A 24,647-nucleotide genomic window follows, 5' to 3' on the forward strand; every position below is an offset into this window, starting at 1 on the left:
TTTATCAGAGTCTGTAGAAGAATCCATTCCTCAGATTTCCCAAAACTGGGTAAAAGATGTCCTCATGGAGTCAAAAGAGACTTACATGATTCCGAATGGGATTCTAGTCTCAAAATGGCAAATTTCTACCAACTATATTTGAAAAGGGCATGGATGAAAATAATTCAGTAAGCCTATAAATAGAAAATAAAGTTAAGAAGTCAAATTGTTTCATACTTCCAAAACCAGCCTCCCTTCCCAGGGAGAAACCAGATTTGCTTGGTGTCATAAACTGCTTCCTGCTCTTCAGGGAGCTGCCATTTCCTTGGCTGTATCTACCCGCAAGTGTCAATTCCTGATAACTTTGCTAGAGTGTGATAATACAAAGCAGGGCTCTTTGAGAATTATTTTTATGGTTTTTTTTTTTTTTTTGAGACAAGGTCTTGCTCAGGCTGGAATGCAGTGGCTCAATCACGGCTCAATGCAGCCTTGACCTCTTGGGCTCAAGCAGTCTTTCCACCTCAGCCTCCCAAGTAGCTGGAACCACAGCTGTGTGCCACCATGCCCAGCTAATTAAAAAGAATTGTTTTTGGTAGAGATGGGGTCTCCCTATGTTGCCCAGTCTTGTCTTGAACTCCTGGCCTCATGCCATCCTCCCACCTTGGCTCCCCAAGTGCTGGGATAACAGGAGCGAGCCACCGTGTCCAGCCTCTAGGTATTTTTTGAACAAGGATGAAAAAGAATTAACAGGGTAGATGATTGGGGTGGGAGGGGAATCTTGAGTTAGCTGTGAGTGACCACTCTTCCTTATTTCTTCATATGCCTAGAGAAGGGGATCATTCATTCATTCAACAAACATTTACTGAGCTCTCCCTATTGCCAGAGACTGTCCAAGGTACTGAGGTTATATCAGTGAACAAAAGAGAAAGAAAATATAAATCCTTGCTTTTATGGAACTCATATTGTAGTGGGGGAAATTCCTCTTGTCATCCATTTCTTCCTCCCTTGTGATCAAAGGATAAGCTTGTCAGACAAACCGAAGAAGAGAAGATTTATTTCTGTCTTTGCCTCTGCTTTTGCCATCTTTTCTCTCTCCTCAGATGTCCCAAGATGCCATGATTTTCGTAGGAACTCCTGTAAATAAAGCTGAGAAAATTAATTCCCACTATTTGCAGTTTCATAGAAGGATGCCTAGAAGAGGCAGTACTAGCTCTTTCAGAGGGATAAACCTAAGTCATTATTTCTTGCCAGAACCAGAATCCTGTTTCCCGCTTCTGCAGAAGACATTGTTTCATTGTTCCATCAGGCAGCTAGGTGTAAAATCCGGGGCTCATTGTTGATTTCTTTCTCTTTTCAACTTCAAATTAAATCACTGGTCAAGATCTGTGGATACTATATCCCATGTCATTCTCATTCTCCCATCCCTTCCACCAAACAGTCTAATTTCTCATTTACATATTGTGATAGTCGCCTAACTCCTTTCTTTATTCTCTCAAATTCAGCCTCCATAACATTGGATTTACCATCCAAGGACCAGCTTTGATCTTCCACCTCCTTGCCTTTCAATAAGCTTCATTGGCTCCCCACTTTAAATATATTCAGATGTTCTTTCAGCTCTGCCCTAAAACATCCTTAACATTTTATCTACAACTTTTAATTTTTTTAATTTATTATTTATTTATTTTTGAGATGGAGTCTCACTCTGTTGCCCAGGCTGGAGCGCAGTGGCACAATCTCGGCTCACTGTAACCTCCACCCCCTGGTTTTAAGGGATTCTCCTGCCTCAGCCTCCTGAGTAGCTGGGACTACAGGTGTGCACCAGCATGCCCAGCTAATTTTTGTATTTTTAGTAGAGACAGGGTTTCACCATGTTGGCTACGTTGGTCTCGGACTCCTGGCCTCAGGTGATCTGCCTGCTTCAGCCTCTCAAAATGCTGTGATTACAGGTGTGAGCCACCACGCCTGGGGCCAACTTTTTATTTATCCCAAGTTCCTGCCTGATATGACATACAGTGAGAAGACATACTTTTCCTGGTATTTTCCCCAAGCTTTCCAACAGCTAAACCTTTACTCCCACTTTCCTTCCTTTTGGAATTCCCCATTCACATCACTCCCATTTGAAATTCCGCACATGAGTTAAGATGAAGTCCAAACTTCACTTCCTTCCTGAAGTCTTTTCTGACCCCTTACTGAACTGCGTTTCTCCTTTAGCACTCAGTTTATCTCGCAAGGTGGTTAATGCTTGCAGTCTTTTGTTTCTCCTCTCCCCTACTAATGATCAGGTCATTGAGGCAGGTCGGTGACCTCTTCTTCTTTGTCTTCCTCTTATGGCTTTACATATGGCAGGTGCTTTGCAAGTATTTGTTGAATTATGGAATCATGGGCATTTGAAGCACATGTGTGGGTCAGTGAGCGGGGGACGTGTGTTTTTTGTTTGGAGCCAGGTGGACTATAGGGATGTGTATTTTTTGTCAGGAGTGCTTTAGAGGTCATTTTTGTTGTGCTTGGGGTCAGTCACATTTGAAATGTTTCCATTGTAAAATGAGACAGAGAAGCCTAGGCCCATGGAGATGAGAGTGCTGTCTTTGGCTGTAACCCTGATTTATGAGAGGAGCTGACAAATAACTAGTGCTGAATAATGTTGCTTAACATTTCCCCCTGGAGTTGGCCAAAAGAGTAGTGGAGAGAGACAATTCATGTTTATTGAGTGTCTAGAATGTGCAGTGCAGGCGTTGATTGTGCTTGGTTCTTTTGTTTTGCTTTTGTGTGTGTGGGGGGGTGGACAGGGTCTCACTCTGTCACCCAGGCTGGAGTGCAGTGGTGTGTTCATGGCTCATTGCAGCCTTGACCTCCCAAACGCAAGTGATCTTCCCGCCTCAGACCCCCTGAATAGCTGGGACTACAGGCATGCACCATCATACCCAGCTAATTTTTGGGTTTTTTGTAGAGACAGGGTTTCACCATATTGCCCAGGCTGGTCTTTAACTCCTGGGCTCAAGTGATCCGCCTACCTCAGCCTCCCACAGTGCTGGGATTACAGGTGTGAGCCACTGCACCCAGCCTTGTTTTTTTTTTTGAGATGAAGTCTCGCTATGTCACCCAGGCTGGAGTGCAGTAGCACAATCACAGTTCACTACAGCCTCGAACTCCTAGGCTCAAGTGATCCTCCCTCCTCAGCCTCCCGAGTAGCTGGGACTACAGGTGATGCCACCATGCCCAGCGAATTGACCAAAAATGTTTGTAGAGAAGTTATGTTGCTTAGGCTGGTCTCCAACTCCTGGCCTCAAGCAATCCTCCCACCTCAGCCTCCCAAAGTGCTGGGATTATAGGCACGAACCACCACACCCAGCCCTGCTCGGTTCTTAATGTACAATAAAAATGATAGTGAACACTTTGGGAGTGCTTAATATGTGTCAGGCACTGCTCTCAGCACTTTCCCTTTGTTAACTCATGTCATTCTTAGAACAGCACCATAAGCAGGTGTTATTATTATGAGGAACTGAGACAAAGAGAGGGCAAGTAACTTGCCCAAACTCACACAGCCGGTAAGAAGACATTCTTAACACAGGGAATCTGGTGCCAAAGAGCAGCTCTTAAACCTATCGCTATGCTAAATGTCATTGAATCTTTGCAGCCCTCCATAAGGCAGAGGATATAACCTTTACTATACAGATTAAAAAAACTGAGTCCCCCAAAGGTTAAACAGCTTCCCCATAGATATACATGCAATAAATGAGCCACCTGGAATGTCAGTTGAGTTTCTATCCAGGGCCACAGCAGCACGCATGAGATTCTATTTTTTTTCCCCAGTGCAGTCTGTAACAAATCATTATCTTCTTTTAAGAAGAGTCATGAAGACTGAAAGAATTATCCTAGGCTGAGGTCTTGCAAACAACTCTCTAGTGCTAGGTCAAAAGCTTCATCCAGGTGAAATCTTTCTGCCCTCTTCTTTTATGCTGATTATAGTGATGATGATTCAGGTTCAAAAGATTTCCTGGAAATGAGTGTACAGTTTTGAGTTAATGGCATGACATGCCCAACTGGGTCAGTGAGTGGACTTGCCAGCTGTGAATTCCCAGGAAATACCCTGAGAGTTGGTCACAGTTGGTTAGATAAGGATGTTCCTTTTCTCAGGTTTTTATGCACATTCTCAGAGGACTTTAGAAAGTCAATTAAATTCATTTATGAAACTGGGAAATGCTCTATAACTTCTGCCCCATTATGTGGTTACCTCTTGATAATGCATCCCAGATGAGATTACATGCCTACGTGTAGTACTTCTGTGCAGTCTGAATCTCTACAGGCAGTACAGCCAATGGCAATATCATTTATGTGCACAACTGTCCATTACTCACCGAATAATTCATAAAATGACCTCTTTCATTCATTTAGTATCTTGAGAATTATTTTAAAACATAGATTCTCTTCTGTCTGGAAGGTTTAAGCATGGCCCTGCTTAAAGATGGTAGATGAACCAGGTGCCTTGTTAGCCACCTTCTGATTCCCAGAGGTCTATAAAAGCCCGGAGGCAAAGAAAATGAACCTAATTCTAAACTGTCTTTGATAGTCAGAGCTAAAATAGAATAACTATCCAGTTCAGTATCTGTTCCTAGGTCTACCTTGACCAAGAAATGTGTCTTTTTTTTTTGCTTTTAATATTGTTTTTAATTGACACATAATAATTGTACATATGTATGGAGTATAGTGTTATTTTAATACATGTATATAATGTATAATGATAAAATTAGGGTAATCAGCATATCCATCACCTTATCTATCAAGCAAATGTGTCTTTGAGAGCCAGATGGGACAACAAATAATGATTGTGGTGGAACACAGCATTTTAAAGGTATACTTAGGTTGCTGTTTTGGAGATGCTATTGAGGGAGGAGGTGAGACTCAACTCCAGAGGTGGGAACTCAGACACTGGACCAGATTGAAGACTAGCTAAAACAAGTCAGGGCAGAAGCAGCTTGCCATAAGATATGCCCACCAGCCTGTCATGTCAGCTTACAATTGCCATGGCAACACCCAGAAGTTATGACCCCTTTCCATGGCAATGACCCAATGACCTGGAAGTTACCCTTTTTCTAGAAATTTCTGCATAAGCCACCCCTTAATTTGCATGTAATTAAAAGTGAGTATAAATGTGACTGTAGAACTGTCCTGAGCTGCTGCTCTGGGCACATTGCCTTTGGGGTAGCCCTGCTCCATAAGGAGCAGTGCCTCAGCTGTTGCTGTGTACACTGCCGCTTCAATAAAAGTTGCTAACACCTCTGTCTTGCCCTTGAATTCTTTCCTGGACAAAGCCAAGAACCCACCTGGGCTGAGACCTAGTTTTTGCAGCTCGCCTATCCTGCATCACTATGAATGGCTCAAGTGCCAGTAGGGACACATTTAAAGATAGGCACACATCTGAAATTTCAGCTGGCTAAAGATTAAAAATCTGGATTAAAAATTAATTTATGATAAAATGGAGGGCTAAGAAAAATCTATCAAGTAGGAAGTATGTGGCTGATTTCTGTGGTTGATTTTTTAGTTAACTCCCAAAGGGCAATCCTCTCCCTGAGATGAACTACTCCAGCCCACCCTTACTTCCAACTGGAGGCGAATTGCTCTTCTCTCTTTGGAACCTTGAAAGGATTTAGCCCTATAAGGTTGGAGTTGCTAGGAAGATACTCATAGATATATTTGAAATCTCTCGTGTCACAGGCTTTGAAGATGGCTTGCTGGTGGACAAAGGTAAATAAATATTTGAGTGAGATTTTCCCAAGGTAAGCCTGCTCACTGTATTTCCTTTTTACTCATCTCACCTCCAGCTTTTTAACCAATATGTTCTAGGATGTCAGAAAATTTGAAAATTTGCCAGTAGATTTGGGAACATTTGAAGTTATAAGAGAAGATCATTCTTTAATTCTTTTAGTTTTTTTTTTTTTTTTTTTTTTTTCGAGACAGCGTCTTGCTCTGTTGCCCAGGCTAGAGCGAAGTGGTACGATCCTAGTTCACGGCAGTCTCAAATTCCTGGGCTCAAGCAATCCCTCTGCCTCAACCTCCTGAGTTGCTGGGACTATAGATGTGCATCACCACACCTGGCCTCTTAGCACTTTTTGAGAACGTTTCACCTAAATGGAAAGAACTCTGAACCTGGCAACAGGTTAAAAAAGGGTACATGGGTGAAAGGCTATGCTGTGAGATGGAGTGCCTGGTGTTTTTACTTTATGCACTGGTAATGTTTGCTGGGATTAAGGAGATGATTTTGTGTGCCTGGTTGTGGTATGATGTTTGGAGTGAATCCCTTAGCTCCATTGTTAAAGGTGAGCTTACCTTTAAAAATGAAATGATGGGGATCTTTCTTTTGGAACCCTTGATTTCTCTTTCTTTATCCAAATTCGCCTCACACAGAAAGAGTCATGGAAATTCTTCCATGGTAGGAAAGCAAGGTCGCATGATATATAGTTCTGGAGATTTAGGTTAAAAAAATGAGAGTTGACCCTTAATGGCATGGAAGATGCCCTTAACAGGTTGTGCTATCTCCAAGGAAGCCGGCTGTGTGGTCTCGTGAGACATCACTGCTGGGAGCTTGGGCTTGAGTGCTCGCCGTCAGCAGCAAGGACACCCTTTCTCCTGTGGTTCTCACCGTTTCCTCTGGAGGCCCCTATAGCTTTGGTCAATGTGTCCGTTAGGTCCTCCATAAAACAGATGGTAAGATGGAGTTAGGAGTACAAAAGGTTTAATGAGAGGAAAGGCCTGTGAAAGATAGGGAGAAGCAGCAGGATAGTGCAGGGAAAGCCTCAGACTGCTATATAGATCTGACTGTCTTGGCCAACCCAATTGGGAGTTTTTAAAGGTTGCCCGTTAGCATGGTCCTATATTGGGCATAAATGACCAAGTCCTAGTCCACCTGCTGTGCTGAGACTGGGAGCCTCTGAGGATGAGAGTAGCCAAGACTTAAAAGCCTAGGTGAAGCCTGAAGTTTCTAACATCTGTAAGCTGTTAGTTAGCTACACTCCTGGCAGCTGCCAGCAAGTGATTTGTTGGAGGGAGATATGAACAGCACACCCCATGGCTGCCACAACTGGCACTGTTGTTGGGAGCCTCCTGCTATTTTCAGCCTCACTTTTTCATCCTTAGGCTTATCCAATGTCTTTTTTTTTTTTCTGGAGATAGGGTCTTGCTCTGTCTCCCAAGCTGGAGTGTAGTGGCACAATCTCAGCTCACAGCAGCCTCTGCGTCCCAGGATCAAGCAGTTCTCCTGCCTCAGCTTACTGAGTAGCTGGCATTATAGGCATGTACCACCAGGCCTGGCTAATTTTTGTATTTTTTAGTAGAGATGGTGTTTCGCCATGTTGGCCAGGTTGGTCTTGAACTTCTGACCTCAAGTGATCAGTCTGCCTAGGCCTCTTAAAGTGCTGGGATTACAGGTGTGAGCCACCATGCCCAGCCTATATCCAGTATCTTTATCATAAGGTGTGGTGAAAATATAATGGATTACGAATCTGACGACCTGAGTACCATTTCCTATTGTTTTGCTAAAAATTTTGGACCTGGTGGACAATTCATGCCACCTTTCTGTGTCTCTGTGAAATCTCCAAGGTCCTTCCCAACCATGACATTTCAAAGTTTGTGATTTGTTCCAGGATTTCCAGGATTCAGCATAACGTACCTGTCGTCACCCCTTCCAGGAACTGTGGCTTTTCTTGCCTGGCCCAGGAGTTGAGAATGGTGATGGTTCATGGCCTTCAGTGCTCTTTGGTCTCACCTACTCTTGTTCCTTTTCAGTTTATGTGGATCCATGAAATGGAAATTCTCCATTCCATGTCCCTGCCTTCATATCTTCTAGCCTTTGCATTGTTGTAGGCACTGTACTAAATTTGAAGGAAACAAGGATGAAAATGACATAGTTTCTGCCCTCAGGGAAGTCTAGTGGAGGGACCACCATGAACATGCAATTGCTATAGAGTGCTGAAGGTCATTGTCCGCTTGGGTGCTGTGGGAGCTTATGAGGTTCAGGCCATCCTACCCCAAAATATGGCACCTTGGCACTTGAGGAAACACAGAATGAGGCCATAGACTGTACAAAGAATCCTCCTCGGCCGGGCCCGGTGGCTCACGCTTGTAATCCCAGCACTTTGGGAGGCCGAGGCGGGTGGATCACGAGGTCAGGAGATCGAGACCATCCTGGCTAACACGGTGAAACCCCGTCTCTACTAAAAATACAAAAAATTAGCCGGGCGTGGTGGCGGGCGCCTGTAGTCCCAGCTACTCGGAGAGGCTGAGGCAGGAGAATGGCGTGAACCCGGGAGGCGGAGCTTGCAGTGAGCCGAGATTGCGCCACTGCACTCCAGCCTGGGCGACAGAGCAAGACTCCGTCTCAAAAAAAAAAAAAAAAAAAAAAAGAAAGAATCCTCCTCATCCCTTATCCTCCGAAAAGGGCCATAAAACCTAGCTGAATTTCCCTTAAAATAGGTCATAAGACCCTCGTCCCATAGAAGTCCTCCCTCTACCCAGAGAAAAGGGATATCCTCATGTCTGATGACATAGAGGTTCCAAGAAGAATCTGGACAAACAAGCCTTGCCAATGTCCCCCAGTTTCTCACCATTAGATCACACCCTTTTTTTGTCCTCCACTCGCACTTCTGCACTACTGTCCATAAAAACGTGCAGGTCTCCATGTTTCTTTGTGTTTCTATTTCTGAAGACTCTCATGTCACATAAAACTTAAATAAATGTGTATGGTTTTCTCTCGTTAATCTGTCTTTTGCTGTGGGGGCTCAGTCATGAAACTTGCCATGGCTGAAGGAATCAATCTCTTCTCCCTTGCAGAGCACTTTAGTATGGGAGTGGGGGGCGGGGGTGAAGGGAGGTTGTCCAAAGACAAAGTCAAAGCTGTGGTGGATGACTAGGAGTTCCTCAGACAAGTGTGGTGATAGGAAGCGGTGTCATTGAGCAGGTGCAGAGAGGACATTCCAAGTGGAAGACACACAAGTGCAAAGCTTCAATAGGGAGAGAGAAGAAACTAGAAATTACTTAGAGTGGTAAGGCACAAAGTGGGCAAAAAGGGAAATCAGAGGGTGTTACTTTAGGGCCCCCAAGAAGGCCTATCCTCAGGGCAATGGGAAGCCAGCAGTGGCTGGAACAGCAGCAACAGCAGCAACAAAGATTGGTTTTCTCACACTGCTCCTGACGACCTGACTATGCCCCTATGGCTGTGACTCTTGTGAGCTGTGCTCTCGGGCTGTAGATTTTCAGGAGAGAGGTGGATGTTGCTAGGGGAACGTGATTAGCAGGCAGTGGAGGTGGTAAGTTTGACTGTCTCAGCAACATTCTGAGGCCTGTTTTTCCTCCTAGGTGGCAGTCGCAGGAATTATTTAAATCCATGTCGTTTCAGGGTTGGGGTCCCCAGCACATTGTAATGGGAAGTGCACTGGCTGGGGTTAAGAGGCCTGATTGCTCATTGAGGTGGCACCATTTATGACCGTGAATGACACTGCTGGGGTTCAGAACACAATACCCCAAAATACGACACTGTGGCACTTGAGGAGACAGCAGAAGCAGGAAGGTCTCTCTCACCTTCCTTTGTCCTTCTCCCCTGAAGCAGGTCATAAAATCTAAGAAGTTGTTGGCCTTCCCCTGAGGCAGGTCAAAGGCTCCTCATTTGAGAGATGCCCTCCCTATGCCTGGAGGAAAGGAGCGGAAGACACAGAAATGCCCTGAAGAATCTGAACAAACAAGCCCTGCTGAGTTCCCTCCGGGCTTACGGCCATTAGATCACAGCCCCTTGTCCAACCGTACTTTCCCAGCACTGTCCTCTCTTCATCAAACCTAAGAGTAAAAACACACAGGTTTCCCTGTTCCTTTGGGACATTGCCAAAGGCTCCTATGTCAGGTAAAACTTTTTAAAAAAATCTGTTTGGAGACAGGTCTTGCTCTGCCACCCAGGCTTGGAGTGCAGTGGCACAAACACAGTTCACTGCAGCCTTGACCTCCTGACTCCTGGGCTCAAACCATCCTCCTGCCTCAGCCTCCCATTTAGCTGGGACCACAGGCACGCACCACCACGGCTGGCTATATTTGATTTTTTGTAGAGATGGAGTCTCCCTGTGATGCCCAAGTTGGTCTTGAACTACTGGGCTCAAGTGATCCTCCCACCTTGGCCTCTCAAAGTGCTGGGATTATAGGTGTCAGCCACTGTGTCTGGTCTAAATTTTAACTTAAATGAATTCGTATGCTTTTCTCTTTTTAATCTGTCTTTTGTTTTTGGGGCCTTGGCCACAAACCCCTGAGCAGCGGCTGAGAAAACATATTTCATCCCTTACATCTCTGGCAAGTAGCAACATTTTTCAGTTTACTTACTCTCACTCAGTGCCCTTCCCGTTTTAGAATAAGGTCCGTTGATTGGGTAAGATGCCTTCCCACCTTGTCCAGTGACTTGTGTACCTGGCGGTGGTTCTGGGCGTGTGTTCTACCAGCATCACCTGGGAACTTGCTAGAAATGCAAATTTATTGTGCTCCACTCCAGACCTAGTGAATCAGAAATCCGAGGGGAAGGTGGGGGTGGGGGCTTAGACATCTTGTTTTAAGGAGGCCTGCAGGCCATTCTGGCGAACATTAAAGTTTAATAATCATAAATATAGGGTAAACTTTAATAAAAATTTGCTGCAGCGAACGAGAAAATACCAATTTGGCTCTGTTTGCTGCAGCTTCACAGCTTTACCAGGAGAGGGCGCAGACGGACCTGACTTTTACCTTGCCTCGCAGTAGGGCCCAACTAGAGGGTAAACAGCAGCCACAGTAAGTTCTAGCTGTTGCAGAAATAAATTACAAATACATGTAGGAAAAAGCACTTCAAAAGGCTGCGGTATCAAAGTGGCAGTTAAAGAGAAGGCAACGCTCAGAGTTGCAGGTGGAGCAGCGGCGGCTGCATCAGCGTCTCAAATTCCGAAAACATTTTGGGCTGAAGTATTTCTTTGTAGCATTTCGTGGAGCCCCTTTCCTTTGATATACACTAGCCTTCCGACTTCCCTTTGTTCTTCTTTCACACGTCAGGTTTTATCGCTGACAAGCTCCAACGCGTCAAAGGCGTTAGATCTGAGGGCTGCAGCAGCCTTCGCGGTTCCGCATTGAGCTCCTTCCTGCAGCCCTCTGCGGAGGTCAGGGCCACGTGTGGGCAGGGAAGGCCCCCTACCCACTTCCTCATTCGGACCCGCCACCTTTAGCCGGCGACCACCTTTTGATCTCTTGTGTCCCCCCTGTTTCTCCTCCAGCTTCCCTGGAGTCCCTCATTGTGGAGCTGTTCACGGCCCCAGTCCCTGCACAGCGGGGTTTTGCACGAAAGAGGCCGTGAGGGCCAGAACTTAACACAGCCTTGAATGCTGGGGAGAGGAATGCGGGTAACAAAAACAAAACCTCCCCACTGGTCCTCTTCTCTCTCTCTCTCTGGCACTGCATATTCATCTCGACACCAGTCACACCCATATCAGGAAGTCTGGTTTTGGGGGTAGTGGGCACAGGACGATTTGGGGGATTTTTGCATTTGTTTGAGCTACACGGAAAGAGAAATATTTAACTCCTGAAAAGAATCAGCATACCAGGTGCCTTATTATACTGTGTGTATGTGCTGTTGAGCAGTTTAGAAACCTTTCTGCAGTCGTGTTCTGCAGATTTCATCCCAACAGAAAATTGCATCTTCCAAAAAATGGAGTTCAAAACAATAAGGCTTCATTAGTTTTTAAATGACCAGAGCATTTCCTTCTCTTAGGGGAGCAGGGCAGGGAAGGGGATTTCGTGGAGATCTGTACTAGGAAACGAATGCCTATAGGTGTAGGAGAGACATGTTTTATAATTTTAAGACTATACAAGGGACATCTTTTCTCAGTTTACACTGGGATGCTCATATATTTATTCTAAACAAGAAATTCACATGGAAAAGGCTTCACTGTGCAGGAGAGACAGGAAAAGGAAGAGTGAAATCGTTGAGAGCACGGTTTTGGTTTTGTGGTGACAGATTCAAGGCAATGAACACACATGATGTTTTGCTCCTCAGGGCCGGGTTGTCTCCAGTGTGCAGTGTATACACATTTAAATGATGGTTTGTAACTGCAGAGTTGTTTTCTTGACTTTAGAATAATAAGAAAGAAAATAGAGAAAAATGCAAGGAATACTCCACAGCTGTTCTTGATTTGTCATTGTGATACAATCTAGTTTTTTTTGTTGTTGTTGTTTATTTGTTTTATGGTTTTTGCCCTCCCTCACAATGGTCTAAAATTCTGAAGCTTCTCTGTCACTTTCTGGATAACAGGGAACCATGTCTTCCTACCCCCATTTTGTTTTCATTTCCACAAATTGAGGGTAAAAGTATTTCCTTTCCACTCATGCCAAGAAGTCAATGCTTGCTGCTGCATCCCCAGAAGAGTGTCTGACACATATTAGGAGCTCAAGAAACATTTCCTAAATAAATAAACAATCCCAAGGCTTGCGCTCTTTCCACTGTGCCAACTTCCTTTTGCATCTTGATCCTTCTCACATGGCAACACCTTTTCTGGGTAGGGACCTTCCCCCTCACTAACCACCCAGAGGTTAAACTCCTCTTGGGAGTCAGAAGATTGTGCTGCTTGCTCAAGATCCAGATGGCTTGTACTGTGCAGCTCACGGTAGATCTCTGTCATGCCTTCCAGCTGTCAAAATCCCAGTGGGATACCCTGGCTGGTCCACTTCCAGCTTCTTTCCCTGTGTGACCCCCTTTATAGGCTATATGCCTGGGATCTCCTTGCTCATGTCAAAGTGGGGAAGACGTGGCTTCTGTGGACTTGATGGTCCTACTGAGAAAAGCCAGATGAAACTTCGCTTGAAAGACCAGGGATAAGAAAGCCTACTTGGCATGACAGCATCCAAAATCCATTTGTTGGTCACAAGTTCTGAGATGGTTAATTGTATGTGTCAACTTGACTGGGCTGAGGGATGCCTGGGTAAAGCTGATAAACATAGTTTCCACTGCTCCACCTGCAACTCTGACTGTTGCCTTCTCTTTAACTGCTACTTTGATACCACAGCCTTTTGAAGTCCTTTTTCCTATATGTATTTGTAATTTATTTCTGCAACAGTCAATGAGGGTGCAATTACCATTTGAATCAGAAGACCAAGTAAAGAAGGTCCATACTTACCAGTGTAGGTGGGAATCATCCAATAATCTGTTGAGTACCTGAGCAGAACAAAGGTACGGGAAGAGTTTGCCACCTTTTGCTTCCTGCCTGGTTCTTGAGCTAGGATGTTGGTCTTTTCCTGCCCTTGTATATATCCTATTGGTTCTATTCCTCTGGAGAACCCGGATTAAATACAAGATTCTTGGGCTCGGTCATTTGAATGTTTCCAGTGGTTTCGCCCAGATTCCTTTTAGCATCTATTTAAGTCATTGTGTTTCTAGTGTCCCATGCCCTGTGGTGAAAACTTCTGGGTTCGGGGAGTTGGGTTGGCTTAGGGCTAGGACTGGGCTGGAAATTCAGGGACACACTACTTGGCTGCTTCCTCCAGCAGCCCGGGCAAGGCCCTGAGCCTCCTCCTGAACCAATTTTTCAGCCTGACCTGAAATTCTTGTCCAGAACATTAGGACAGTGGGATCTTGAAGCTGGGAGCTTTGATGTTACTGCATAGAGTTCGCCTCTGATGGTTTCCCTTTCACTTTGTAGTAACTCTAAGACTAGGTTCTAGGAACTAGGTTCTTGCCCAATTCTTTGTGTCTAAGCTCTGCTTATACCGCTGTTCTGGTAACTGAGTCCTACTCTGGTTCCCTACAGGGCCTGAGCTCCTGACCCCTTTCCCTGTCCAGGGATCATGGCTCACTGTAGCTTCGAACTCCTGGGCTCAAGGGATCCTCCTGCCTTAGCCTCCCAAAGTGCTGGGATTACAGGCATGAGCCACAGCACCTGCCCTCACCTTCTGGCATTTTCTGATCACCTTCTCTTGCCTGCCTCGTGCCTAGTTATCCTGGGACAGTCTTGCTCCTAAATGCTGGACACTGTGCTGGGTGTCTATTTCTGGGTTCTTCTGATACAATTACTTGGCTCTCTGAGGCAGTGCTCCAGCTGCCTGTCTATCCTGTTGGATGCAACTGGACTTCACGATGTCAATACTCTCAGGGACTTCTTCCTAGTACTGACTTCACCCAAACAGGTCTGTGTGCCTTCAGGTCCCAGCTGTCCTAGTTTGGCTCACCACTTCAGTCTCACCCCTTCTGACGTTCACACACCTCCAGAGAGACTTCCTTAAGTCAGGGTCTTGCTCTGTTGCTCAGGCTGGAGTGCAGTGGTGAGATCATAGCTCGCTGCAACCTCAAACTCCTGGGCTCAAGAGATCCTCCCACCTCAGTCTCCCAAGTAGCTAGGACTACAGGTATGTGCCACCATGCCTGTAGCTAATTTTTTATTTTTATTTTTGGAGAGACAACGTTTCCCTATATTGCCCAGACTGGTCTTGAACTCCAGGGCTTAAGTGATCCTCTTGCCTTGGCCTTCCAAAATGTTGGGATTACAGGTGTGAGCCACTGCACCTGGCTTAGAGAGGCTTTCTTTAGAAGATTTAGAACACCAATTTGTCCCCAGCACCATTCAGCTTAAAACCCTTCAAAGGTTCCTCATTCCCTTTCAAAGAAAGTTCAAATTCCAAGTTATAATCATCCTTTACCAGACTGTGGTATGATACAGTTTTGTGTAGTGGCTAAGAGCACAGAGCCTGGGTTCAGACTGCCTACATTCAAATTCAGGGGCTCCGTTTTAAGCCAGTTGATGTTTGTCAATCTGGGTCCTTGGACAATGGCCAAACAGCAGCAGCAAGCCTCTCCTATCTGCTTGCACACAAGTGGCACAAATTGCTATTGTTTCTATGGCAACTGATGGCTTCTCCCCCCATTTCATAAAAGCCGCCTGTATGGTGGACAGCAGCATGTGGAAGAAATGTGCGAGGCAGTGACTAGCCTGGTAGACTGCCCGAGCAATGTATACCGCGATTTGATTGTCTTCACCAGTAGTGGCTCTTTGTCTCCGAGTTCTGTCATAAACCAGCTGTGTGAACTTGGTCTTGAGCCTCAGTTTCCTTACCTATAAAATGGTGATATTTACTCTTAGGGTAGTCAAGAGAATTAAATGAGTTGATATACCTAAAACACTTAGAACAGAATTTGACACATCATAGGCATTGTGTAACTGTTAGCTGTTATCATTTTTCAAGACTGAATCTTTAGCGGTCCACTCTTACTACATGTTCCACCGAGAGTGAACCACCAGTATTCCCCTTGAACATATCATGGTTTATGTTTATACCTGTTTATGTGTTATTTCAACTACTTGTCTTTCAAAACCCAGCAGGATTTCAGCTTAGGAGAAGTCTTCTTTTGCTTCCTATATGATTTAGATGATTCTACCATACTACACAAGCAACATCTACTATCACACCATCTTTTAACCTGTAATTGACCTATTGTTTCACCTGCAATACAGGAGTCATCTTCAGAGGAAGGGATGCTTCTCAGTGTTTGAGTCTACAGCACCTAGAACAGTGTTTGCAGAGAGTGAATATTCATTCAGCGAAAGGATTCCATTGCTTGTAAAGTTATGATTATGACCTTCGTTTCCTCAGCTATTAAAGGAGCCAAGCTTGACCCTCCTTTAGCATGACCCAGAGTGGTTCAAGCCGGGAGCTGCTCTGACACTGACTCAGTCCCTGGGTGGTGATGACTCACTGCTGGGGCTTTACCTTCCAGAGCCTCTTCTGATAGACGGGATTTTCCGAAACTTCTTTTCTCCCATTGGATCCATGATTCCAGCACTGTCCTCCATAGCTCGGGGAGAGGGTGCTTTGTCCTGTGGACTGTGCAAAGACCTTCCTACTGTAGAATGTGTGACTAGGACTGAGCTATTCTCAGCGGCTCATCAGAAGTGCTAGAAGAAATGCCTTGATTGTCAGAGACCTTTAGTTACCTATAAATATCTCTTTCCTCTTTTACTAAGCAGCAGTAATTTATTCAGAGTAGCAATGAATCCAGCCTAAAGACCGTATTTTCCACACACCTTGCAGCTAGGTATGGCCATATAAATAGATTCCAGCCAGTGAGTTTTACATGGAAGTGTTGGCTGGTACTTCTGGCAAACCTTTGTAGAAAGGAAAGAGTGTGCCTTTTTCCCTCTTTCCTGCTGTTTGGAATGTGGTTGTAACTGCTGCGGGAATAACAGTCACTGTGGGCCCTGAGGCTGAGGCCCTCAGCCTAAAAGTGGAAAGGAAAGCTGAAAGGAGCCTGGGTCCCCAACTATGGCAAAACCCCCATAGCAGCCCAGGTCTGCCAATTTCTGGCTTTTGTCAAGGCTCTTTTTAGCTTAATTTAATATTTTATTTCTTACCAAACACCCAGAGTTCAAGAAGATAGGGCTCTTTTTGACTCTGTGTCTCATGCAGCTAAACCAAATCCGACTTATCTGGTGTGCAATTTATTCTTGTCCTAGCAGGAGCATGCGAAAAGCTTCTGAATGAATTTGGACCATGGCTCAGAATCGAGCCTCAAACCAACCCACTTGCCTGGTGTGAGGTTGTGTAGCTTTGTAGCCTCTGGGACCTTCGCCCTGCGAATGGCCGCACACCTGCCTCCTACTGTTTCTGTGCGGTCTCTAGTTTCTTCTGCCCTTCATTTGGATTTGACTTTCTGCCTGGTGACAGACCCACTGCCCAGCTTGTATCACCCATGGCTTTATCACCAAACCCTAAGTCTCCACTCCTGGCTCGCTGATCTGTATCTACAAACCTTGGATACTCTCAGCCTCCTTCAGTACTGACAAATAAAAACAGCATAAAGAGCAGGAGAGAGACTCCCAGAAGGTCCGCTAACATATCTCTTCTCCATGAGCCAATGAGATCTGAATTTTTACATGAGGTTAATATAGTTAAGGCCACTCTGTCCCATCTCTCAGGCAGACACGCTTAGTATTGGGTGAGCCGCCAGGGACTCCCAGCCATTTAGAGCCTACTGTTGAGGGATGGGGTTACTGATTTATGGGGAAACCATTCGGCAACAGACGGAAAGAGGCCATCAGTTGAGAGAAGGCCACGGCCACCTGGTCTTGGGCTCTGTCAGCGTGATCCTTGGCCGTTCAGCCTCACCCTTGGGAACTGTTCCTTTCCCAGTGCTAGCCTTCATCACCAATTTAATTATGGTCTCTTAGAGATGATTATAGCTTCTCCTGATGAGGACAGATCCCATCAGGCTGAGGTCCACACACTCGGCACCCTGCTGTTCCCCGTAGGATGACGCTGGTGTAAAAAGTTTACCGTTGCTTCAATGGCCCTTAGAGAGGGGAATTGGGGGTTGAGTCTTTCTCAAAGCGTTCCCACATCGAGGGTTGTATTTTAATTAACCCTCGATCCTAAGCAAATAAGTGACAGCCCACTTGAAGGGTGTAGATTTGCTTGCTTGGCAGAAATTCAGGGGCTCCCTTTTTAAGCCAGTTGATGTTTCTCAATCTGGGTCCTTGGACAATGGCCAAACAGCAGCAGCAAGCCTCTCCTATCTGCTTGCACAAAGGTGGCACAAATTGCTATTGTTTCTATGACAACTGATGGCTTTTTTTCCCCCACTTCATAAAAGCCGCTTGTATGATGGACAGCAGCATGTGGAAGAAATGTGCGAGGCAGTGACTAGCCTGGTAGACTGCCCGAGCAACGTATACTGCGATTTTATTGTCTTCACCAGTCGTGGCTCTTTGTCTCTGAGTTCTTTCCATTGTTTGCCATGCAAGTCACATAGAAGGAGGAATAATAGCTGCTAGGCTGAAGGAAGAGAGACCCCAGCAATTTGTATGCAATCTCCTTTGAACTCTTGGATTTGGGAAGGCAGTTTTGCTTCCTTTTTTTTTTTTCTAAACTGCTGCTCAGCTTCTTGTGCTTAATGAGGCTTTTCAGAAGGGAAAACTAGCAAACAACAAAACATGAGTTCTGCCCTTTAAGCAATTGCTTTCTAAATTCTTTATCAGAATATAGTTGTACTACCAAGGTGAGTAAAGAATTTCTATATTTGTAATTTACAGTGCCTTACGTCAAACAAGTCAGATTGTGTGGCTCCTGTAACAGCAGTGGCATTTAACATCCCATTTCAATGAATGAGGGATCTATAGGAAAAATTAACTTTCTGAAGATAATAATTATCAATTAAGTTAAATATTTCTGGTCGGTGGTTCCCAGTCAGAGGGCTGAATATCTTTGGAAGGGCATAAATGTCAGTGCAAGGTGTGGCAAATCTATTAGACAATCACTGTGTCCACAGTTTGAATAAATACAATGGCTCCCACAGATTGATCATGTTATTTTTCAATTGTGTATAGATGCTGTTTCAAATAGCAAAGTGCAAATGTATTTTCTTCTTTTCCTTTTTTTTTTTTTTTTTGAGATAGGGTCTCACTCTGTAGCCCAGACTGGAGTGCAGTGCCGTGATCTCGGCTCACTCCACCTCTGACCTCCTCGGTTCAAGCAATCCTCCTGCCTCAGCCCCCCAAGTAACTGGGATTACAGGCGTGGAGCTGGGATTACAAGTGTGCGTCACCACACCTGACTAATTTTGTATTTTTAGTAGAGGCGAGGCTTCCCATATTGCCCAGGTTGGCCTCGAACTCCTGACCTCAAGTGATCCACCCACCCTGGCCTCCCAATGTGCTGGGATTACAGGTATGACCCACCACGCCTGGTTGCAAATGTATTTCCAAAAGTAGCTAAATTACCAGAAGCTTCTGGCCATTACTTTTTCAGTCAACAGATACAAAACAAACATCTGCTATAATGGGGGAGGGGTCTCGACAATTTTTAATGTTAATAAGGGTTCTTGTAGGCAAAATGTCTTGGAAATTGTACTCTGTAGTTTCCCCAGATGGATAAAGAACTTTCAAGAACATTTTGGGAGCTAGGGTATCAGACATCTAAAGAGGTGTTTAGAGATTTCGTAAGCTGTCTGGGCAGCAAGTATAGAGATCACTCTATAGACAGAGAGATTTAGGTAAAAAATAAGTCCTGGGTTCAAGATCAGATGGCCAGAAGGGGGCAGTGTGGGGAACAGTCTTACATCTAGTTCTTGACCCTAGCAGGTGATGTAGAGGTTTGCATGAGACGGAGAGAACCCAGAAATAAGGGGGCTTGACTTAGAGAATCTCTCTGAGTCCTTCTAGCTTTGATCTTCTGAGGCTTTGTATCATATTGCAAGTAGCTGGAAACTATCTAGGCTGATTGCTTTTGGGGGCTTCAAGAGCAGTGATGGGGTGCAGAGCACACTACTCCCAAATATGGCACATTGGCATATTATTTTAAGCTGCTGGAAACTGCAGAAGCAGGATGGTCACTCTCTGACCTTCTTCTGCCTTTCTCCCCTGAAGCAGACCATAGAGAATTATCTATTTATCTTTTCTAAAAGGAGGTCTTAAGACCCTTGTTCCGGAGGGTTCCTGCCTTATACCCACAGGGCAAGACAAATCTGAACAAACAGGCCTTATGTTTCCTCGGCTTATTACCATTAGTTCATATCCTTTTGTCTTCCAAACTTCTACACACCTGTTCACAAAAATACAGTTCTCCCTTGTTTCTTTAGGTCTTCGTTTCTAAAGCTCCCATATCATGTAAAAATTTTATTAAATAAGTTATGCTTTTCTCATGTTACTCTGTCTTTTGTTATAGGGTTCTCAGCTGTGAACTTTGAGATGGGTGAAGAAAAGGTACTATTTTTTTCTCGTCTGCAGCAGAAATAATAGCAAAGTTACACAAGTTACATGGCACCTGCACTTGGCTGGAAAACTTGTGGCTTGGGAACTTTCTTGGGAACTTCATTCCATAATAGTGTGTTACGGATCTGCTCAGAAGAAGACTTCATCTCCTCAATTCACCCCTTTTTATTTGTAAGTATATTAGCAGTAGCAAACATTGCTTGAGGGCTTAGAATTGGAGAAACTTCTTAGTTCCAAGACTTCAGAGCAGACTCTGCAAAGGATGGGGCAAAGATGCTCTGAAGGATACCAAATTATTAAATGACCTTTGTATGTCTAGCTGTAAAATGGGATTCAAGCCAGTGACCCCGTTTTTAAGTTAGTGGTGGTAATATCATATAACTTAAAAAGCATTTTGCCCAATATATGATAGTGTTCAAACTTAAGAGTCTTATGCTTGTTCTGTGAAACCAGCTCAGTCTAAATGATACGGCAAATAAGATAGTGGAAAAAATAAATTATAGCTTTTGAAGGCTTCTTTTTTAATGAAGAATAGTCATATTAATATTAAACTTATGTTCTCCATGACGTTCATAAAATTCGATATGAAATATTGCCAGCTCATCCGTTGAACGGCTAAACCCTTCAATTTACCCAATCTTCCCCTATAATTAACATCCTATTTTGCCATTTGCTTTAGCTGGGAAACATTTGCAATGAGTGCTATATAATCATTGCCTCCAAGTTAAGTTTAATTTAGTTTTATCAATGTGTATGCATAGATAATTATTCTGAAGTTCATAAATGCAAAAATATTGATTTCTTGTTGGTGCAACCTTTTTTCTTTTTGTCTTGGTTTCTCCCTTCCCCACAATAACTTCCATGTCAACACCTTTGCATGTATTCTTTCTTTTATATTTATCACACACAACTATTCAATTCTATCTATGTCAACACTTGTACATTGACTAGGGTTTTGGAGTATCTCACTCCTTTACTACAGACAGTTTCCTTCCTTCCCGCCTTTTTGCTATGTACCTTCTTTGGTGACATACAGTTACCAAATCCAATGACTATTTTGTAGTGACCCCTTTTCTAGGCTAGTGTTGATAAAATCATATAACTCTTTTTTTTCTTTTCTTTTCTTTTTTTTTCTTTTTTTTTTTTTTTTGCAATGGAGTCTCACTCTGTTGCCTAGGCTGGAGTATAGTGGAGCAATCTTGGCTCACTGCAACTCCTACCTCCCAGGTTCAAGCAACTCTCCTGCCTCAGCCTCCCGAATAGCTGGGATTACAGGCACACGCCACCATGCCCAGCTAATTTTTGTATTTTTAGTAGAGATGGGGTTTCACCATGTTGGCCAGGCTGCTCTCAAACTCCTGACCTCAGGTGATCTGCCCGCCTCGGCCTCGCAAAGGGTTGGGATTACAGGCATGAGCCACTGTGCCTGGCATAACTTAAAAGCATTTTGCCTAATAAATGACAGCATTCAAATCTAAGAGTCTTAAATCTGTTTTATGAAACCAGCCCAATCTAAATGATATGGCAAATAATATAGCAGAAAAAAATAAATTACAACTTTCGATGGCCTCTTTTTAAAAAAAAAAACAAAAATAGTCATAGTAATATTAAACTTATGTTCTGCATGTGATTCATTAAATTTAATATAAAATATTGCTAGTTCATCTGTGACCTCTTGTGATAAGGAAAGCAACTCCTGTTATTAACAGAACTGTACATTATATATTCTAAAAGGCAAAAACTTCTTTTTTTTTTTTTTTGAGACAGAGTCTCACTCTGTCACCCAGGCTGGAGTACAGTGGCACAATCTCGGCTCACCGCAACCTACACCCCTTGGGTTCAAGCGATTCTCCTGCCTCAGCCTCCCAAGTAGCTGGGATACAGGCGAGTACCAACACTGCCGGCTAATTTTTGTATTTTTAGTAGAGACAGGGTTTCACCATGTTGGCCAGGCTGGTCTCGAACTCCTGACCTCGGGTAATCTGCCCTCCTCAGCTGCCCAAAGTGCTGGGATTACAGGCATGAGCCACTGCGCTTGGCCATAAAAGGCAAAAACTTAATAAAGAGATATTTAATGTTACTGTCCCATGATTAAATATTGTAATCCCATTAGAGAGCCTATATTGAACAAATACCATGATCTCTCTCAAATGATACTGGACCCTTGTCAAGTAGCCCCTCCTGAGGTTCCACTGGCTTGTGACTATGAGTTCCATCTTCGTCTCTACTGCCTGTCATGAGGTTTCATACTTTCTCCCCGACTTCTGATCCAAAGGCAGCTCCTGAGGGGGTCTTATGTTGTATTCATGTGTTTAAAAATAACCCTCTGCTTTTGTTGTGTGAATGGCTGGGGTGTGGTGACCCCAGAAACTTATTGGTGAGCCCTAGCCTTCTTCCTTCCTGCATGCAATTCAGTCCTTGTAGAAAGCAAAGTCTTGTTTTTATTTTTTATTATCATTATTATTTTTTGAGACGGAGTCTCACTCTGTCGCCCAGGCTGGAGTGCAGTGGTGCCATCTGGGGTCACTGCAAGCTCCGCCTCCCAGGTTCACACCATTCTCCCAACTCAGCCTCCCGAGTAGCTGGGACTACAGGTGCCTGCCACCATGCCGGGCTAATTTTTTTTTTTTTTTTGTATTTTTAGTAGAGGTGGGGTTTCACCATGTTAGCTAGGATGGTCTTGATCTCCTGACCTCATGATCCGTCTGCCTCAGCCTCCCAAAGTGCTGAGTTTACAGGCGTGAACCACCGCGCCCGGCCAAGTCTTGTTTTTATTATGTAAGATCTGTGTATCCCTGTCATCCCACCCCAGCACTTAACCACTGATATGGTTTGGCTGTGTCCCCACCCAAATCTCACCTTGTAATAATTCCCGCATGTGAGGAGCAGGGCCAGGTGGAGATAATTGAATCATGGAGGCAGTTTCCCCCATGCTGTTCTCATGGTAGTGAATAAGTCTCGAAAGATCTGATAGTTTTTGTAAATGGCAGTTCTCCTGCACAAGCTCTCTTGCCTGCTGCCATGTGAGATAAGATTTTGTTCCTTTGCCTTCCACCATGATTGTGAGGCCTCCCCAGCCATGTGGAACTGTGAGTCCATTAAACTTTCTTTTATAAACTATCCAGTCTTGGGCATGTCTTTATTAGCAGCCTGAGAACAGACTAACACAACTACCTTCTTCTTAAACCTCTCCTCACTTGCCTCTCAGGAACTTTTACTTGATTGGCACCCTCCCTACCTCTGCCCCAGGGATGCTATCTTTCATTCATCCTCTTCTCTACACACATTTGGGAGCCCAAGAGCTCCTAGGACATTAACCATCATCTTTTGCAGCAACTCCCAAATATCTCTGTCTAGCCTTGCTCTATCTTACCTATAACATGAACAATCAGGTGGATACTTCAATTTAGCTGCTCCACTGTTGCCTTCTCTTTGACATGTTTTAAGTGAAAACAGTCAATTAATTAATTGATGCTCCCACTTCTTTATTTACCTTTTATCAACTCTGTGTTTAAAATGATCATTCCTGGCACTAGGTGCAAATTATTAGAATTATCTTTCTCAATTAATCTCATATCTATATCTGATCTATTGCAGTGTTAGTTAAGATAATGCTAATTGATATAGAAAATAAGGAAAAACATGGGTAATAGCTCGTGATCGCAGCACATTTCTCAATTATATTACATCCCTAATAAGAGTCCCTAGTCACTAGGTAGCTCTCCTTTAAACAGGGAGAAGGGACCTGAGCTCCTTCCATCCTTTCACTCTATCATGTCCTAGGCTCTGTGGCTGCTTGATAGAAGGGGAAAAGAACAAGGATGGTAAGGTGTGGGAGGTTTTCGGCTCAGACCCGGAAGTGTTGCCTTGCCCCTCACTTATGTTATGCTCTTTTGGCTGGAACTCAGGCACCTCACCAATGTAACTGTAAAGGTGATTGGAATGCATAGTTTAGCTGTGTGTCCTGGAAGAGGAACAAATGCAAGGAAGCTGGCCAGTCTCTGCCAGTTGCCAAATCACGCAGATTGTTCTTCTGTAGTCTTTCCCATCCATGTCCTTTGCCCATTTCCATGGCTACTGCACTAGTGCAAGCCCTTATCGTGTTGTATATGGAATACCACAATGTTTGCTGAATGATTTGTCTTCTAAGTTGTTTTCCTATGTCTAGTCTTTTCTCCTCTAATGAATTTTGATCCAACAACCAAAGTGAGCTTTTCAACCTACTCAGTGACTCCATGTTGCATAGTGTTCAGAGCTCTCCAAAGTCTGCCTCTGTATTCTTATTTCTCTTGATTCAACTTCATGGGCCCTTTTGTATCGTCAAACTGATCTATTTAAAGTGTCTGGTCTTCAGGTTCTTCCTCATTCAGTTTCTTCCACCTAACTTGAAACGGTGACATATTACAGCTGAGTGAATAAACTGACTTAGGAGTCAGAGTATCTAAATTATGGTGCTGCCACTAATTAGCTGAATGATTTTTCTATGCCTGTCTTCTTTTGAAAAAAAAAAAAAAATCAAGGTATAAAACCTACCTGTCCATGTTTAGAAATATAAATAAGTTTGTATAAATAATGCCCTGAGTTGATTGGTATTCACATAATAGTTATTAAACGGGCAATTTGCAGTTACTAAGAATGTCCTTTTCCATTGGTAACCACTCAACTCCCACACTTTAGTCAATATTTTGCCTAAGCATCTTCAAAATTTTGAAACCTTTCCAGTGCGTTCTATCCCAAAATGATCTCTTACTATTGTGAATCGTTGAATCTACTTATTTGGCAATTAATCTTGTAATGGTTTATGATATTTTTATGTGCACAGGACTTTTAATGTTATCTTCTGTTGGAAATACCTTTCCTGTGAAGTTTCCCCTGCTTGCCAGTGAGATTTGGAGAACTGACTGTGGCTTATGTATGCTTTAATCTTCA

General features: G+C 44.0%; 2 long non-coding RNA genes across 2 annotated transcripts; one reads left to right on the forward strand and one right to left on the reverse strand.

The window, feature by feature from the left end:
- Positions 1 to 213: 213 nt before the first annotated feature.
- On the reverse strand, positions 214 to 11,146 carry LOC134733749 (uncharacterized). Its single transcript, XR_010117360.1, has 3 exons — positions 10,333 to 11,146; positions 7,643 to 7,844; positions 214 to 1,125 (listed from the first exon to the last, which is right to left on the reverse strand). It is a non-coding gene; the product is annotated as an uncharacterized lncRNA (long non-coding RNA).
- Positions 5,164 to 24,647, forward strand: LOC134733750 (uncharacterized). Its single transcript, XR_010117361.1, has 3 exons — positions 5,164 to 5,721; positions 19,734 to 19,889; positions 24,541 to 24,647. It is a non-coding gene; the product is annotated as an uncharacterized lncRNA (long non-coding RNA).

Source organism: Symphalangus syndactylus, chromosome 12, assembly GCF_028878055.3.
Source record: "Symphalangus syndactylus isolate Jambi chromosome 12, NHGRI_mSymSyn1-v2.1_pri, whole genome shotgun sequence".
Classification (NCBI taxonomy): Eukaryota; Metazoa; Chordata; class Mammalia; order Primates; family Hylobatidae; genus Symphalangus; species Symphalangus syndactylus.